A 14,962-nucleotide genomic window follows, 5' to 3' on the forward strand; every position below is an offset into this window, starting at 1 on the left:
GTTTATTGGGTTGGAAAATAAATCGGAGTGACCCGACAATTGGTATTATCTAAAACACTTGTGATTAACTAAAATTGCAACTAAATTACTAAAATGACTAAAACAAGAAATTAGAGACAAGTTCCACACCCGGTTCGATTATTTCAAGACCTAGGGTTCCTACATGTTTTAACTTGATTCAATTGCATATAGTGATTAACGGATTACTATCACGAAGCTTAGGTGCCAATTGCTATCGACGTCATAGACAACGGACCGTAATGCACTTCGTTACCTCGGACATGTAAATCCTAACCTACGATAAGGCATAAGTGCACATAACCATTTCGCAAAGTCATAACTTTTAACATCGTTCGACAATTTACGAATTCGAAACAAATGCAAGACAATTATCGAAGGTTTCAAATACTAAACAATTTGTCACAAAATCAAATCAAATACGAATGCATAAACCCTAGAATTCTTACAATAATCTACACCGGGGTGAAACCGAAGAGGCTAGCCGTTCATGGTCGAAGAGGCACGATCACCGGAGGATGAATACGAGCACCGAACCATAATCTTGAGTCTTGAAGGAGAGTTGAGGGTTAGGGCTTAGGGTTTGGATGGTGGAGAATGGATGAAGATGAAGTGGTTTTTTTTTTCAATGAATGGGAGTTGAAGGAATAACAAAGTGTAACTCCCCCTTTTCCAATTTTGACTATTTCTCTAAAAAATCCCGTTTTTACCAATCAGCCAGTGTGCAGCAGATAATGCGATAATTTCTGGCCTTTAAAAACCTTATATTTTGATTCGTCTCGTCGAGCTACCCCAAATGCATATATTATAAGCCCCGAAACTCATTTTCTAGCTCAGGATAAGCCAAAATGAAGTTTGGACTGTTTCTGGCGCAGAGTTCAGCTCAGTTTTGCCTCTTTTTGCATTTTCTTCAATTATGTTCTCTCTAGCATCCGCCCAAAGCTTCGGTAATTCTCCAAAATACACCTTAAACCCGTCAATGCCTGCAAAACACAAACCATATCAAAGTAGTGTATTCTAGAAAGTAACTTAGTGTAATTAACCGAAATTAAAACCATTAAGCTAAGGAATTTTATCAACCCATCACATCCCCACACTTGTCTTTTGCTTGCCCTCAAGCAAATCTGTTTTTCACTTTCACGTGGGTCGAACGAAAAACACACTCCCCATTCCTGAGACTAAGGTTAAGGTCTATTGTCATGCCCGGTTCAAAACTTTTTACAATTTACAAAATATCTAACGGTAAAGTGAATAATCACGTATAATATGGTTATCCAAGATTAACCCGCCCGTAAAACTAACAAGTCATGCACATCCCTCACAATGTTCTCTCCACTCGGTTTATAAAATTTGGCTAATTAGTTAATGAATTAGCACTTTCTAGGTAATCACTCAAAACCGATTAGAACACGTACCCGCATAGGCTTGCAACTCAATCATTCTCCACCACCGAACATGAATACTAAGCACAAGTCAAAAGGTCTTTGGAGGGTTGTAACAAGGCTAGGTTAAGGGTATGGAATAGGATATTTTTTTTTAAGTGGCTAAGGTGATGAAAACTCAAATTTTTATTACAAAATAACTATGCTAAACACAATTATCTACAAACATCGACTAGAAGGCAACAATTTTTCGCCTTTTATTAAATCAAACTATAAACACATATTTTTGTGTTTTTCTTAACAATTTTTTTTTCTTCTTTTTCACAATTTTTCTGCTTTTTTTTTTTTTTTTTTTTTTTTTTTTTTTTGCAAATATAAACCACAACTATACAAACAAATAATCCTAAAATCGAATTTCCATCACACGGGTTTAAAAGAAAAAGGTTTACGGTTATGGGCTATAGGGTGGTCAAACGAAAGGTTTAGGCTCAAAGTGGGCGACTAGGGGATTTATTTGGGTAAAGGTAAGCAAATGGTGTAAAAGAAAAAGGTTTACCTAATGCCTTAATCATTCTCGTGCTTGTATTCGGTCTATGGTCTCAAACGTATCAAAAGATGCAAGTTCTACAATACATGACTAATGGTCTACTCAAACAAAGAAACATATATATGTAATTCTATTATGTAAAAGTGGCTCAAGACCTCACATATATAAAGGGTATGGTATGTGACGTGCATGATGTGCTAGTTTCTTAGGCGAATTATTCCCAAATAACCACCCGCTAAATACCCATCATGCTATTAACTTGAACTTGACCATGACAAAAGACCAAATGAGTTGTGACATCCCTCGTTAACTTAGTTACTTGTGCTTTTTAGATTGCTTCAAACAACGACATTTTGAAAATTTTTTGAAATTTTCCCCCATCCCCACACTTGAGGTAAACATTGTCCTCAATGTGTAGTGTTTAGATGAACGGGTCAAAAATCGAAAAACTTTTACTACTCCCCCATCCCCACACTTGAGGTAAACATTGTCCTCAATGTGTAAGAACTAGAGTTTTTTAAAAACGCACAAGGGGTGTGACACGACTAACTTCCCCAAAATTTCACCCCGGAAAAATAATATACAATTTACAATCCACTTATTTGCTAACTAAAAAATCAAAAGTAAAAAGGGAACGTATGCACCTGATTTTTAGAGCTCATTCCTCGTGTGCTCTTCATCTCTTCAACAAAGCGGTCGTCTCACAAACATAATGTACCTACAAATCTTAACCCTTGTGTAGAAGCATGCTTCTCACAACCATTAAAATTTATTAGCTACCTAGTTCTACCACTTTTATGAAAATATTACCAAGTCATACATTAATTTACTTTGATTTATGTGGAAAAATAATTTACAACAATAACAAGCCTAACTCACTTTCGTAGGAATCACGGTTGCATTTAGCTTATGCAACAAGCCCTTTTAAACCCCCCAATAGCTTGGGAGGACGAGAGGTCTCGTGAGGGTTATATAGGGAACACACCCACAACGTTCATTTAACTACTAAAAAAAATAAAACAAATAATAATACAAAATATACAACAATTATACCTGATTTACCTCTCATGGTGGTCGAAGTGCACATTTGCCTACCGAGTTTCCAACATACGCTCGGTATTTGGCATGCCGGATCCATTCTCTTTTTATTTTGCTCGGCATGCATATTGTACAACTTTGGGGTCGCTTCTTACTAAACTGGCCTATGTCTTGCAACGCCACCCTTCGAATCCTTATACCCGAACCCGCATCCCCAACTTTGTTGGTTGGAGTGATAAATATGGGATAAGGATGGATATGAACGTGGGCATCTTTGGGATCCGACTCGTCTCGCGGTGGGATGTCTTCCGCTCGGTTCAAACATTCATTTTCTTGCTCGGGAAGATCGATAACCTCTTCCACCACATCACCATCTACTATTGTACCATTGGCCCAAACCTCTTGGTCTCGTTTAAGTTGGGCTAATTCCTCCGCTAATTGACCCACTTGCACCACCAATGCTTCATGGGCTTTATCTCTCACTTCATTCGCTTTCTTCATATCTTTGATATCCTGGTGATATTCTTTCATCATGTCCATGAGAGAATCAAGCTTAGAATGCATCGAATCTTGTGGGTTCTCGTATACCGGTTGAGGGTATTCATTATAATAATCATCATACTCCTCCTCCCGGTAACTTGAGAAATATGGTGATTTGGGTTCATAGTAGTATTCTTGATAATGTGGTGGTGGCTTGTAACCAGACTTTATTTTTCCTTTCCAAAACACCGGATCTTTCCAAAACACTGGACAATCTTCATGTATATGAATTTTTCCACAACAAGGACATCCGCTTTCTTGCTTTGGTGGTAGAGGTGGTCTAGTGTATGGATAATGTGAGGATGGACCATTGAAATCTTTATGATCCGCCCTCCTATAATCAAACAATCCGCTGAGGTAGTCTTCCCGTTCCTTGTTAGCTTGAACTTTTTCGTAGAAAACAGAGCAATCCTCTAAATAGTGCTCTCCGCTTCCACAACACTCACAAGGATCATTATCTACCCAATTCATATTGAAAGATGGTGTAACGCCCAGCTATTTTGTACTTTCCAATTATAGCAAGTCTTGTTCGTATTTCTATTTTTGGAAGTCTTGTGTTCTTATAATCGTTTTTTTTCGTTGTATCGTTGTGTAATCGAGACTTTGATCATAATAAAATTTGTTATTTCGGGCAAATTATACTTATACGTATCGATTCATTATACATTTTATACATGCCTATACGCTTTGCAAAATACTTGGGTTACACGTTACCAATGTCAAATGGATACGTGTGACTGATACGCGACATAATGATACTCATGACTTATACATACTTGGTAACTATTAATTATGTGATTTAAATAATAATAATAATAATAATAATAATAATAATAATAATAATAATAAAATAGTAAACATCAACTTTATGTTGATGTATTATGTTCATTTCTATTATATATATATATATATATATAATAAAAGTTGTTACATAGCTTTTGATTAAGTTATATAATAATAATTATACTTATTAATTGTCTTTTAGCATTACCTCCACTACTAATGTTTCACTTAGGTTAGTATTTAGGTTATGTGATATATATATTTTTTTTTAAATAAAATATGAAGAAAGAATGTATGCAGCGACGGCAAACTGCCAAACTTATGAAAATGTGTTTCAACTTTATGATATTTTAATTAATAGTAGTATATACCCTAAACCTATACTAATATATGACAAAAAAATATATATATCAAGTGGCTGCCGAAGCAGCCTTACGTCCGCGGCCCCTTTGAGGGTGTTTGGTTTTGTTCTTTTTTTTTTATGCTAATGTCTCAACTACTTGTATTAATTGCAACCTACTTAAACCCTAATTACTCCCTATAAATACAACTTAATCTCAGCCCCCTTAACACTTTACAAACTCAAATCTCACTCTCAAAGCTCTTGCAAATCAGAAATTCGGACAGATTCATACCTCCTTACAAAAGTGAGCACAACTTGCTCAAAACTCAACCAAATCACTTGATTCTTCTTTCTAAATGCTTGGATAATCTTTGGGCTTGATTCCTTGATCTCTCCTTGGAGAAATCAGACCTGGAAATACCCTAAAAGTGTCCATAAACTTTCTGTTGTGTTTTTAAAAACTTTCTAAACTCTTGTTTACTTCAAACAAACTTGTGTTCTTATGCTTCTAGTCTCTTGTATGATTAGTAAAGCCAAACCAAGGTTGTTTTACACTTAATAGGAGTGTCTAAACACTCTAAACTTTCTGTTTTAATCGAGTTCTTAGCTCACAAGTGGTGTCAAGTCTTGAACTTGAAGATGGTGTGACTACTTGGCTAGCCTAGGCTAACCTACATACATGTCCACACACCACTTGATGTTTTGCTTAGTTAGTTGTATTATTTCTTGTACATATCTATGAGGTTCCTAAAGAGAAGATTCGTCTTCCTACCTCCTACATGACCACATGTTAATAAATCATTCGAGGTACCAAAGTGGAGGGTTTCACCTCCCACCTCCTACTTGACTTATATGACACCAAGAGGTACTAAAGTGGAAGGTCCAACCTCCCGCCTCCTACATGACTAAGTATATTATTATATATATTATAACTATGATAAACCTTAAAACCGAACCCTTGGTAGTGATTATATAAATCCCCTATCAAGCTAATAAGTTTATCACTATGTGTGTAGTTCCTTGTCACGATTCTAATAGGTCTTGAACCTATGAAATCACATACAAATCCTTAGGGATTACTATAGTGTCAAGACAAGTGCTAATACCATAGTGAATATTTTCATTATATTTACTTTTTCATTCTTTGAATCTTAAGTCCGAATATCCCATCTTTCTTCCAAATTACTCATACACCTTGACTTTCCTCTTGTAGGATAACTTGGTGTTCCCTCCATCAAATCAACTCTTCACGGATTCAAGTGGGAAAGCTTGCAAAACCGTGAGTACACTCGACCCATTTACATTTTAAACCACTTTTGGGTTGTAACATGTTACCATACAAAATTACACTTACACACACATAAACATGCTTTATGAACTCAATCCGTTATACATGCTACTTGTTATGCTAGATAATACATGCTTTATGCCATTACTATGTTATACCCTCGCTTAACAATTATAGCGCTATAGGAGTAGCACACCACCCGACGGGGGATTGTTAGGTCATTATACAATACGGTCTCGTCACTTTTGTGGCGAGGGATGCTAAATACTAGTGGACACTTTGGGTTTAGACGTAATGATATGCATGCTAATTACCTTGCTTACAAATTGCCATGTGGATTCGAGTAAAATGCTTTATACTTATGCTATACTATTTAAACCTTGTGTACTCGCCTTTGCGTTTGCATTGAATTTTATTTTAACATGTTACAGGTTGATGATGATGATGCTATGAAATGAAGTAGCAATGATGCCTAGATACACATATAGACGTTTAGGTTTAAATGTTGTATCAATTTTGATTATGTCGTTATGTATTTCTTTTGAACTTGTTATTTGAATTTCCTTGTATTGTTGACAATTTAATTATGAAATGAAATCGGTTTATTAAATATTGACACAAATAGTGTTATGAAGTCTCTAGCAATCTTCACACTTCGTCTCATCCCGATGTTTCCGCCATTGGTTGGGGTGTGACAGATTGGTATCAGAGCCATAACTATAGGGAATTAGGAAAATTGCCATGCTTTTGCCCTAGTCTATAGTTTTAGGAACTTTGTCTCTTATTTGTTGTTTAAAACATTTGTACTCTACCTTACATGCTTCCTAGCTACACTTCTTGTTATTAAATTTATATGCCTTTCCTAAGGCTAACACGAATACACTTATGCTATTTTATACTCTTGTAACATCAACGAGACAACTTTACCAAAATAGGGGTGAAACCCACAATTTGGTAAACGACTCTCATTCCACCTTCTATCTATTTTGCACGAAATTTCACCATTAAGCTAGGAGTGATATCCACAACTTAATGGTAATTTCCATTTCAACTCTAGTGGACCCTTGTCAAAGTGTCAAAATTTTATTTTGGCCGACAAGTACCAACCACATTTAGGGTACGAAATCGTCAAGTTAGGGGTGAAACCCGCATCTTGTCGATTAAGTCCCATTCCTTGATTTTTATTCTCGCCAAAGTCCCGAATGTTCCAATCATTTAGAGATGTGTAGTAACCGGAAGGGTAAGATACCGTTAATCGCTTCTCGACGAGAGTATCTTACTTATAGGCCAAAGCACAATATCTCTAAATCGAAAGGACTTTCGACCCACTTTGGAATTGTCGACGTTTCTCTACCCGAAACATTCCTATGTTTTATTGAGCCTCTCTTTTATGTATCTCAATTTATATGTGATTTTATACTTGAACGTTCATTCGTTTCGAAATGTCGTTTTAATCATTTCGCACGTTACCGCAATCACAAACAATAATAATTCTCGTGAACGAACTAAATTTATACCCCTTCACGCAACTTATGTGTTGTACTTGTTGAATGTATGTTGGAATCTTATGCTCTATGTGAACTTTACTTGATACATGAACATTTACTTGCTTTTACATACACAAAATCTTGTTTTCAATTAATGATCAAAGTCTCACTCTTTCCTTCTCCTTCAATCTTTTAGATGTCGGCTAGCTCCTCCAAGAGACTCAAGTCTAAGAAGGGTTCGACTTCCTCCGCCATGTCTCAAAAAGATTGCATGAAATTTATGGCCAAGCAATTTGCTAAAGTCCTACCCGACATCGTTAGCAAGATTCAAACCGAATCACCGCATGGCTCCGTTGACTCAAAGGCAGAAAAACCCAAATCGACCTTCCACTTTAAGCAATTCATGGCTTGTAAACCCTTAGAATTTACTGGCAAGAATGGCGCTACCGCCATGATGAACTGGTTTGATGCCATCGAGCTTACCTTCTTGCAAAGTGGTTGCCCTGACGAACTAAGAACCTTGAATGCAACTGGGGTGTTTCGTGAAAAGTCACTCGAGTGGTGGACGACTGAACGCAACAAAAGGGGAAACGAGGTCGCACATGCTATGCCTTGGGACGATCTCAAACAGCTTATGAAAGACCACTTCTGTCCTCCTCATGAACTCCAAAAATTGGAGAACGAATTTTGGAACCTTACTCAGAAGGGGAGTGACATGGATGGACTGATTATGCGCTTTAAACAACTTAGTGTTCTTTGTCCTGGACAAGTTGAAACCGTTCCCAAAACCATAGCCAAGTTCATTCGATGTGTTGCACCTTCCTTGACCAATCACCTTGCCTCTGCTAATCCTAAGACCATAGAGGAAGCCTACGCCATAGCCACTGAACTTAACAACAACTGTGTCCTTCAGGGAGTCTTTGATAAGGTTTCAACGAAGAATGCACGCCAAGCTACGACTGATATTGCCATTGTTGAACCCTCACCCTCCCAACCGTCTAAGAAAAACCAAGGCAAGAAGCGGAAGGCTTCGAGCCAAAATTGTGCGGTCGTCACTCCGCCAAACCCACAACCTTTACAAACCGTACTAGCCACTAATCCCACAACCTTTGGACCACAAGGAAACTACGTTGGGTCGTGGCCCAAATGCAACCAATGCTTTTACCATCATCCTACTGGCACCCCATGTCGCAGATGCTCCACCTGTAACAGACTAGGACATTTTGCCAACCGTTGTCGCAACAACCTGAAGCCCGATCAAAACCAGGCTATGGTAGCTCAACACCCTGCTCCCAATCAACCTCAGAACCAAACTGTTCGTGTGCGAGCATGTTATAAGTGTGGTGATGTCAACCACATGGCAGATGTCTGTCCTCAACGAAAACAACCACAGCAACCACAGCAACAACAGCAGCAGCAACAACAACAGGCTCAACAACCCGCTCGAGGCCGAGCCTTTCTTCTCACTACTGCTCAAGCTCAAAACGCGAATGATGTCATTACTGGTACGTTCCTTGTGAACCATATTTATGCTTCTTGTTTATTTGATACTGGCGCCGATAAAAGTTTTGTGTCGTTAGAATTCGAGTCCTTGCTCAAGTGTAAACGCTCTAAGTTGCCAAAATCTTTCGCTGTCGAGGTCGCTAATGGTAAAACCGTCACTGTCGATTCCGTTCTCTCCAATTGTTCCTTGATTCTCAACGATCATACGTTTTCGATCAACCTTATACCTATGCAAATGCGTAGCTTTGACATCATAGTAGGCATGGACTGGCTTAGGCGAGTTCGTGCTGAAGTTGTTTGTTCTGAAAAGTTTATCCGCCTTCCTCTTCCAAACGGTGATTCCCTACACGTCTATGGTGAAAAGCCTTCTCAAGGCCTTAAGCTTATGTCGTGTATCAAAGCAAACAAGTGCTTACGCAAGGCTACCTTCGCCTTTCTCGCCCACATTGTGGAAAAGAAGGACAAAGGCCCAAGCATAAGCGACGTTCCTGTTGTACGAAACTTTCCGGATGTATTTCCCGACGATCTTCCTGGTCCGCCTCCTGCTCGTTCTGTCGATTTTCGCATCGATTTAGTGCCTGGTGCTACACCTGTCGCTAAGTCCCACTATCGTTTAGCACCCTCTGAGATGCAAGAGCTATCGAGTCAACTTCAAGAGCTTCTTGACAAAGGCTTTATACGCCCTAGTACTTCTCCTTGGGGCGCTCCCGTTTTGTTTGTCAAAAAGAAAGATGGATCATTTCGTATGTGTATTGACTATCGTGAGCTCAACAAGCTTACTATCAAAAACCGATACCCTCTTCCTCGCATTGATGACCTCTTCGATCAATTGCAAGGCGCGACCTGCTTTTCAAAGATCGATCTTCGTTCTGGGTATCATCAACTTCGAGTACTCGAAGAAGATGTACCTAAAAACCGCTTTCCGCACGCGTTATGGTCATTACGAGTTCGTGGTCATGCCCTTTGGTTTGACCAACGCACCTGCTGTTTTCATGGATTTAATGAACCGCGTGTGCAAAGCATACTTGGACCGTTTTGTGATCGTCTTCATCGACGATATTCTCATCTATTCCAAGACGCAAGAAGAGCATAAGCGACACTTGCACCTTATCCTTGAACTCCTTCGTACTGAACGTCTATACGCCAAATTCTCCAAGTGTGAATTTTGGCTAAAAGAGGTTCAATTCCTTGGTCATACTGTCAACGAACTTGGAATTCACGTTGACCCCGCTAAAATCGAAGCTGTGAAAAATTGGATCGCACCTAAATCTCCGTCTGAAATTCGCTCGTTTCTTGGTCTTGCTGGTTACTATCGTCGTTTTATCTCCAACTTTTCAAAAATTGCCGTTCCTTTAACCTCCTTGACTCAAAAAGAGAAACCTTTTGTTTGGGGTCCCGAACAAGAAGAGTCTTTTCAAACGCTCAAGGACATGCTATGCAATGCTCCTATCCTAACGCTTCCTGATGGTAACAATGATTTTGTCGTGTATTGCGACGCTTCAAACCTCGGCCTTGGTTGTGTCCTTATGCAACGTGACAAGGTTATCGCTTACGCATCAAGACAACTCAAAATTCATGAGAAAAACTATACTACCCACGACCTTGAACTTGGTGCAGTCGTTTTTGCATTGAAGATTTGGCGACACTACCTTTATGGTACTAAATGTGTGGTCTTCACCGACCATAAGAGTCTTCAACACATCTTCAACCAAAAGGAACTAAACATGCGTCAACGTCGTTGGGTGGAATTGTTAAACGACTACGATTGCGAAATCAAATACCACCCAGGTAAAGCAAATGTAGTAGCCGACGCCCTTAGTCGTAAAACTCATGTCAAAAGTATCCGTTGTTTCCAACTCGTCCACGATCTTCAAAATCGCATACGTAACGCTCAGTATACATCCGTTAATGAGGGTAACCTCTACAACGAGATGCAATGTGGTGCTGAAAATAGTCTCGTGTCCAAATCTGATGGCATTTTATACTATCTCAATCGCATCTGGATTCCCAACCGTGATGATCTTCGCAAATTCTTGATGAAGGAGGCCCATAACACGAAGTATTCTATTCACCCTGGTGCCGACAAGATGTACCATGATATGCGTACATCCTATTGGTGGCCTGGAATGAAGAAGGATATAGCCACCTTCGTCTCAAAATGTCTCACATGTTCCAAAGTGAAAGCTGAACATCAACGTCCCTCTGGCTTACTCAAACAACCAAGAATTCCTATCTGGAAATGGGAGAGCGTTGCCATGGATTTTATCACTAAGCTTCCTCGCACTACTGCTGGTCATGACAGCATTTGGGTGATCGTTGATCGATTGACCAAGTCAGCTCACTTCCTCCCTATTCGTGAAGATTTCAAAGTCGAGAAATTGGCTAAGGTCTACATGAAGGAGATAATTTGTCGCCATGGTATTCCCATCGACATCATTTCTGATCGTAATGCTCGTTTTACGTCTCGTCTCTGGCAAACTTTTCAATCTGCTATGGGTACTAAACTCAACCTTAGCACTGCCTTCCATCCTCAGACTGACGGTCAAACCGAGCGTACTATCCAAACCTTAGAGGATATGCTTCGTTCATGCGTAATAGATTTTGGTGGCAACTGGGATTCACACTTGCCCTTGGTCGAATTCTCGTACAATAACAGTTATCACGCGAGTATTCAAATGGCACCTTTCGAAGCATTGTATGGTCGCAAGTGTCGTTCGCCTATTTGCTGGCACGAGATCGGTCAAGCCCAAATCACCGGTCCCGAGCTTATACAAGAGACGACGGACAAGATTTTACAGGTTCGAGACAACTTATTGAAAGCCAGGAGCCGACAAAAGAGTTACGCTGACAAAGGACGCAAACCTATGGAATTCGAGACAGGTGACTTCGTGCTTCTCAAGGTATCCCCTTGGAAGGGCGTGGTTCGATTTGGCAAGAAAGGGAAACTCGCGCCTCGCTACGTTGGTCCTTTCAAAATTCTCGAGAGGATTGGCGAGGTTGCGTATAGACTGGACCTGCCCGAAGAACTCAGCAATGTACACCCTGTCTTCCACGTGTCCAACTTAAAGAAATGTCTAGCTGACGAAGGACTCCACGTTCCTCTCGAAGACTTGCAAGTCAACGAAACGCTTCACTTTGTGGAAAAACCGGTCGAAATCATGGACCGAGGAGCCAAGCAATTGAGGCGCAGTCGAATTCCTATCGTCAAGGTTCGATGGGAAGGAAAACGTGGCGCTGAATTTACTTGGGAGCTCGAAAGCGAAATGAAGTCGAAATATCCTCACCTTTTCCCTACGTCTTCCTAAATTTCGGGACGAAATTTCCTAAAGGAGGGGAGACTGTAACGCCCAGCTATTTTGTACTTTCCAATTATAGCAAGTCTTGTTCGTATTTCTATTTTTGGAAGTCTTGTGTTCTTATAATCGTTTTTTTTCGTTGTATCGTTGTGTAATCGAGACTTTGATCATAATAAAATTTGTTATTTCGGGCAAATTATACTTATACTCGATTCATTATACATTTTATACATGCCTATACGCTTTGCAAAATACTTGGGTTACACGTTACCAATGTCAAATGGATACGTGTGACTGATACGCGACATAATGATACTCATGACTTATACATACTTGGTAACTATTAATTATGTGATTTAAATAATAATAATAATAATAATAATAATAATAATAATAAAATAGTAAACATCAACTTTACGTTGATGTATTATGTTCATTTCTATTATATATATATATATAATAAAAGTTGTTACATAGCTTTTGATTAAGTTATATAATAATAATTATACTTATTAATTGTCTTTTAGCATTACCTCCACTACTAATGTTTCACTTAGGTTAGTATTTAGGTTATGTGATATATATATTTTTTTTAAATAAAATATGAAGAAAGAATGTATGCAGCGACGGCAAACTGCCAAACTTATGAAAATGTGTTTCAACTTTATGATATTTTAATTAATAGTAGTATATACCCTAAACCTATACTAATATATGACAAAAAAATATATATATCAAGTGGCTGCCGAAGCAGCCTTACGTCCGCGGCCCCTTTGAGGGTGTTTGGTTTTATTCTTTTTTTTTATGCTAATGTCTCAACTACTTGTATTAATTGCAACCTACTTAAACCCTAATTACTCCCTATAAATACAACTTAAGCTCAGCCCCCTTAACACTTTACAAACTCAAATCTCACTCTCAAAGCTCTTGCAAATCAGAAATTCGGACAGATTCATACCTCCTTACAAAAGTGAGCACAACTTGCTCAAAAGTCAACCAAATCACTTGATTCTTCTTTCTAAATGCTTGGATAATCTTTGGGCTTGATTCCTTGATCTCTCCTTGGAGAAATCAGACCTGGAAATACCCTAAAAGTGTCCATAAACTTTCTGTTGTGTTTTTAAAAACTTTCTAAACTCTTGTTTACTTCAAACAAACTTGTGTTCTTATGCTTCTAGTCTCTTGTATGATTAGTAAAGCCAAACCAAGGTTGTTTTACACTTAATAGGAGTGTCTAAACACTCTAAACTTTCTGTTTTAATCGAGTTCTTAGCTCACAAGTGGTGTCAAGTCTTGAACTTGAAGATGGTGTGACTACTTGGCTAGCCTAGGCTAACCTACATACATGTCCACACACCACTTGATGTTTTGCTTAGTTAGTTGTATTATTTCTTGTACATATCTATGAGGTTCCTAAAGAGAAGATTCGTCTTCCTACCTCCTACATGACCACATGTTAATAAATCATTCGAGGTACCAAAGTGGAGGGTTTCACCTCCCACCTCCTACTTGACTTATATGACACCAAGAGGTACTAAAGTGGAAGGTCCAACCTCCCGCCTCCTACATGACTAAGTATATTATTATATATATTATAACTATGATAAACCTTAAAACCGAACCCTTGGTAGTGATTATATAAATCCCCTATCGAGCTAATAAGTTTATCACTATGTGTGTAGTTCCTTGTCACGATTCTAATAGGTCTTGAACCTATGAAATCACATACAAATCCTTAGGGATTACTATAGTGTCAAGACAAGTGCTAATACCATAGTGAATATTTTCATTATATTTACTTTTTCATTCTTTGAATCTTAAGTCCGAATATCCCATCTTTCTTCCAAATTACTCATACACCTTGACTTTCCTCTTGTAGGATAACTTGGTGTTCCCTCCATCAAATCAACTCTTCACGGATTCAAGTGGGAAAGCTTGCAAAACCGTGAGTACACTCGACCCATTTACATTTTAAACCACTTTTGGGTTGTAACATGTTACCATACAAAATTACACTTACACACACATAAACATGCTTTATGAACTCAATCCGTTATACATGCTACTTGTTATGCTAGATAATACATGCTTTATGCCATTACTATGTTATACCCTCGCTTAACAATTATAGCGCTATAGGAGTAGCACACCACCCGACGGGGGATTGTTAGGTCATTATACAATACGGTCTCGTCACTTTTGTGGCGAGGGATGCTAAATACTAGTGGACACTTTGGGTTTAGACGTAATGATATGCATGCTAATTACCTTGCTTACAAATTGCCATGTGGATTCGAGTAAAATGCTTTATACTTATGCTATACTATTTAAACCTTGTGTACTCGCCTTTGCTTTTGCATTGAATTTTATTTTAACATGTTACAGGTTGATGATGATGATGCTATGAAATGAAGTAGCAATGATGCCTAGATACACATATAGACGTTTAGGTTTAAATGTTGTATCAATTTTGATTATGTCGTTATGTATTTCTTTTGAACTTGTTATTTGAATTTCCTTGTATTGTTGACAATTTAATTATGAAATGAAATCGGTTTATTAAATATTGACACAAATAGTGTTATGAAGTCTCTAGCAATCTTCACACTTCGTCTCATCCCGATGTTTCCGCCATTGGTTGGGGTGTGACAGATGGTACCTGCAAAACATGTACCTGCACAAACAAGCTCGACCACCCAAAGTAAAATCACAAAAAAAAAAAATACAAGAGAAAAAA

The 14,962-nt window shown here is 38.5% G+C and overlaps 2 long non-coding RNA genes across 2 annotated transcripts; both read left to right on the plus strand.

Annotated features, from left to right (window-relative positions):
* The first annotated feature begins 4,894 nt into the window (after positions 1–4,894).
* Positions 4,895–6,412, plus strand: LOC118490289. The gene is made up of 3 exons (XR_004889001.1): positions 4,895–4,955; positions 5,865–5,930; positions 6,371–6,412. It is a non-coding gene; the product is annotated as an uncharacterized LOC118490289 (long non-coding RNA).
* A 6,722-nt stretch (positions 6,413–13,134) lies between these two features.
* Positions 13,135–14,652, plus strand: LOC118490290. The gene is made up of 3 exons (XR_004889002.1): positions 13,135–13,195; positions 14,105–14,170; positions 14,611–14,652. It is a non-coding gene; the product is annotated as an uncharacterized LOC118490290 (long non-coding RNA).
* Positions 14,653–14,962: the final 310 nt, after the last annotated feature.

The sequence above is a fragment of the Helianthus annuus genome, chromosome 3, assembly GCF_002127325.2.
Source record: "Helianthus annuus cultivar XRQ/B chromosome 3, HanXRQr2.0-SUNRISE, whole genome shotgun sequence".
Classification (NCBI taxonomy): Eukaryota; Viridiplantae; Streptophyta; class Magnoliopsida; order Asterales; family Asteraceae; genus Helianthus; species Helianthus annuus.